At 44.1% G+C, this 5,089-nt stretch overlaps 1 long non-coding RNA gene across 1 annotated transcript; it reads left to right on the plus strand.

Moving 5' to 3' along the window:
• Positions 1–2,737: 2,737 nt before the first annotated feature.
• LOC110307631 lies at positions 2,738–4,844 on the plus strand. Its single transcript, XR_002379448.1, has 3 exons — positions 2,738–2,820; positions 3,692–3,838; positions 4,317–4,844. It is a non-coding gene; the product is annotated as an uncharacterized LOC110307631 (long non-coding RNA).
• Positions 4,845–5,089: the final 245 nt, after the last annotated feature.

The raw sequence follows: 5,089 nt of genomic DNA on the forward strand, positions 1-5,089 counted from the left end.
TGGTTTTATTGGCCCACTTTTACTGCTATCCTTAGCCCCATGTGGCCTGCTAGGCACAGCTGGTCTACGGGATGACTTTATTTTTTGGACAGGGTTTCCTGTAACCCCAGCTGGCCTATGTAACAAAGATAACCTTAAACTCCTGATCCCTTTATCTCTTCCTGGGAATACAGGCATGTGCTACCATGCAGTACTGGGATTCAGACCCTGGGCAAGAACTCTCCTAATTGAGCTATTTGCTTAGCTCCTACCAATGGCTTTCCGTGGCTTCATGAATAACCAGTTCAATGGATGCATCTCTACTTAGATTTACTGTTGATTTTTATCTCTTTCTTCCTCTCCTGGTTACAAACAAAGCCGGGAGGAGCACTCTGGTACCTATGTAGTTATACTCTGGCCTGATTAGGTCTTTAGGAGATAGTCTAGAAACTGAGTTGGTGTGTTGAAAAAAGAAGAAAAAAAAAGGACATTTAACAAGTACAACAACTTAAAGGCCTTTGATGTATCTGATGTGTTTTCCCCTCACAGGAAGTACGCCCTGAACTCAGTGGTTCTTTAAGCTTCTCTCCAAGCAGTGGATGCTCGGAGCTGCCACTCCTGACCCCCAAAAAGAGGAAGCAGCCTTCCCCCTTATTGCCCAGTGACCTGTTCTGTCCCCACACAGGCGCCTCCTCTCTCCTGTGATTGCCTGGAACCAGCAGGAAGCACTAAGGCTCCTCCAGGGAGGAGTCTATCTGTTCACAACTGGGCTCAAAAAATGGATATTAAACGCATCTGTGAATAAGCCTTCTCAGTCGATTTTATAGGTAAGTTAAGTTGTTGCTTGATTAAATAAGATCTACTAGAATTGTTTTTATTATAAAACACAGAGACATGTCCTGACAACAAATGGAAGACAATTTCTAATCATCTGTTAATCTCATTTATATTTACGACATTGTTTCTAAGACAGAGTCTCACTGCCTAGCTCTGGATGAGCTGGATCCAGCTGTCCTGGAACTCACAGCAATCCACTTGCCTCTGCCTCCCAAACACTAGGTTCAAAGGTGTGTTCTACCGTACCCAGCCTATATTTACAACAAGCATAGCAGGTGAGCACCCTCAGCCCCCAGTTTATGCCTTCTGTGGCTTTCGTAAACACTTTACCTGCTCAACCCCACACACCAACCTACGGAAGGTTAGGGAAGAGAATGGAATATTACAACATGCCTGGAATTCCTACTCTTACATCCTAGCGACTGCCTCTGAAGGGATTTCCACAGTTGCCGCAGGGAGGAGGGCATATCCTGGAGCATGAGACTGGCTATGGGGCTCTGTCTTAGCCTGGTTTCTTTTTGTACAATGATATACCACATAGAAAACTAGTTAAGCATAAAATGTTTATTTGACTTGTGATTCTAGAAGCTGGGAGCCCCAAGAGCATGGTGCTGGCAACTGGAAAGGGTCTTCTTGTCTTGTCTTAGCATGGCAGACGGCACATGGAGAGACCAGAGAGTCAGCACAAGTGTGCTGGCTCAGGTTATCTCTTCCTCTTTTTACAAAGTCACTAATGCTATTAATGGGAGCCGCATCCTAATATCATCTTTCAAAACACCAAACAAAAAACCAAAACACCTACCACTAGATACCACATTAGTTACTATTATACTCGCTGTCACCAAATACCTGACTAGAATCAATGTAAAGGAAGAAGGATTTATTTTGGCTTTGGTTTGAAGGCATAATCCATCATAGTGGGGAGGTGGAGTGGCGGGATGTGAGGCTGTTTGTTGACATTTAAGTGGACTGGGAAATACAGACTAAATAGAAAACCTGCCTGGGCTATGAACCTCAGGCACACACCCCTATAACAGCCATTTCCCCTAGCTAAGTCCCACTTCCCAAAGGTCTTACTACTTCCCAAAACAATGTCATTATCTGGAGACCAAATATTAAAACACACGAGAGACTGTAAAGACTGTTTTTCATCCAAATTTAATTACCATATATGTATAATAATAATAATAATAATATAGTAAACATATGTATTTAGAGATTAAAGTTTTAATGCCTGAACTTTAGGGGTCTTACTCAAGCCATAGCAGATGCCTCAACTAGAGCTGGTTAGACATAGTCATTCTATTTGAGACGTGACTCTGCTAAGAGCAACAGGGTGGTTCAAGGAAATTCCCTTGAGCTTCCTTCTTCCCAAGGTCTCAGTGATCATCAGTGGGTGGGTCTTCAAGAAGAGCTAGACCATCTCCAAGTGAACCATAAGTTGGGAAAAGAGTTGAAAGAGTAGCAGTTGGGATACAAGGGATTTTAACATCCTTGCCCTGGGATAAGATGATGACAAGATGACTGGGGCACCACACGGATTTCGTTTCTATAGTATTAAGGGGGCATCGTTCTTTTGTCTTGTCCATTTTTCTTCTCCAGATTAAGTACTCCCTCGATCTGATTGGATGATTCAGATGAGCAATGTATATCAGTGTGTAATATGGCAAAGGAGGAATAATGTTTTTATTTTGTAAATGTGCTAATATTATCATGATAATAATGATGCTGTATGTGTGTATACTCTGTGTGTGTGTGTGTGTGTGTGTGTGTATGTGTGTGTAGGGATAATGTTTACATGCACTGTGAAGATGTATCTCTGTCCTTCCTTGATTGCCTAAAGCACTTTCTGATTGGTCAAAATAAAAATCCGATGGCTAATAAGCTGAGGCAGGATTAGAAGGTGGGGCATCCCATAGAGAGAGAGGAACTCTAAGATATAGTGAGGTGTGGGAGATTTGCCACCAGACCTAAGGGAAGTCAGTCGTATGAAACTGAGGAGAGGTAACCAGCCATGTGGCAGACATAGAATAGTATTAAGGAGTTAAGTGAATTATGAGCTAGTCGTAGAAACAAGCCTAGCTTAAGGCCTAGGCATTTATTAATAAATAATAAGCCACTGAATTGTTATTCAGTGGCTGAGGGTGGAAAAAGCCTGAGGTTAGTGTGTGTGTGTGTGTGTGTGCGTGCCAGGGTATCTATGCACAAGTCAGAGGACAACTTTTGTTTCAGGACTCTGTTCTCTCACTCTCCAAACGGCTCGAGGGGTCAAACCCCAATATCCAGGCTCGTAGGACAAATAATTTTACCTGCTGATCCCTCTCAGTGGTCCCTGTAAAGTGGGACTGCTTTCAATGGCTGCCCCTTAGAGTCAGTACATAGGAAGCACAGATGCTGTCGTGTACCTTGACCTCCCCTTCCCTGACATTTAGCTGGTCTCTGATATCAGCCAATAATGCCAACTGGCAGATAAAGATTAGAAAATCATTTCCTAAACCTGCCCGGCTTCCCAAGATCTTACGCACGAGGCTGCTGAGTTGATCCAGTCCTGGGGACACCAGTTGGGTGAGACTCTGTGGGACTGTCATTTTGGGGTCATAACATGTAGTATCCCTGCTATTATATGTGGAACACCATAGAGCCCAAATAACCAACTTGTTGGTTAAATAGACCAGTAAGTAGGTAAGTAGGTTGAGTGGGTGAAGGCACTGGCCAATAAGGCTAAGGGCCTGAAGCCGACCATGCTAAAAGGAGAGAACCAACACACATACGACTTCCACATTTGTGAGGTGGCATGTGCATGTCAACACACACACACACACACACACACACACACTTAGACTATATGTAACTAAAAAGTTTAAATTTTTAACAGGTAGCCTCACTGGTGCATACCCCTACTTCCAGCCATTCAGGAGGCTGAGGCTGAGGCTGCGGACGTGCTTGGGTCCAGGAGGTCTGGACTCTAGGATGCTATGCTGTGGGACATCTCATCTTGCCTAGGGAAGGAGCAAACCAGCAGGTAAGATAAACCTGTTAAACGAACCCAGATATGACCTCTGAATTCTTCTCCACATAATTCTACTGAAAGCTCCCACAAGTTGATTGGATTTGGCAGCACAAGGAACCCTTTTGCTGTGACTGCTTTAAGGAAATACAGTTAGCATCTGCCAACACAGAACACATTTGCTCATCTCTGCACAAGTGTGTGTGTGTTGAGAACACGCATAATGTGTATGCAAATACAGTTTGCTTAGAACACGTGATTTTCTGCCGCCCTCCCTCCCACCTCCCTCATCCCTAAATATACAGTTTCATGAAAACCACACCTGTGACTGCTTATGGGGATGGGAAAGGGTCCAGGTTACCCTCTCCAATTTCCAACCCTCGCCTATGAATTTCTAAGCCATGCTTCCTGTGATAAACCACAGGGCCTGGCAGAAAGGTGCAAAATATTTATATCTGGGTCTAACAAAGTTTTCATTGGCTTCCTTGCACAGAGTTCATTACAGCCACTTTTGTGGACTCTGCTCTCTCATCTCTCCCTCCCAGTTTGGCTTCCTACCTCTGTCTTTGCGGCTTCCAGCTCTTTAGGATGTGTGAAGACTCAGACACCATCAGCACTGAAGTAGACATCGGTGGATCCCGTGAGTGGTTAACATTTTCAACATTTCTGTGAAAACCAACTGGAAAAATGAGCACAAGAGGAGCAGACGGAATTTTTACGTGGTGTCTTTGTCTCCTAGAGTGCTTTCCTGACGCTCAGCTTCAGGACAAGTCGAGAGATGCGATGTTTTCCTTGCCATTGGAAAAGACAATTCCAAATTATTCTCCTTGTCAAGCCCTTTACTCACTGACCTCTCCACACAACAACAACAACAACAACAACAACAACAACAAAGGCATTCGATCAGAGAGCTGGGATCCCAACCAAGCTTGTGAAGAATCTTTCCCTTGCTTCCCCTTTTGTGTCTCTCAGAAGCCTTTGGGCCACCACAGAGAGGACATAAAATGACTTCATCTCACCATTTCCAAATGCCTCTTCTGAGTTATGGCTTTGTCAGCACAATCATTTGTCCCCAAACCTGTGGCTTCTTTGGCTGAGAAGAAAATCAGAAAATGTGGGGGATTGAGAATGTAGTTGAGCAGTAGACCTGTTGCTTAGCATGCATGGATCTTCCTGGGTTCCATACTTAGGACTTGGGGCCGGGGGAGTGGAATCAGAAGCTAAAACCCTTCTTTTGGCCAACACATAAGTTACTTTCGTATCACT

This window comes from Mus caroli, chromosome 13 (genome assembly GCF_900094665.2).
Source record: "Mus caroli chromosome 13, CAROLI_EIJ_v1.1, whole genome shotgun sequence".
Classification (NCBI taxonomy): domain Eukaryota; kingdom Metazoa; phylum Chordata; class Mammalia; order Rodentia; family Muridae; genus Mus; species Mus caroli.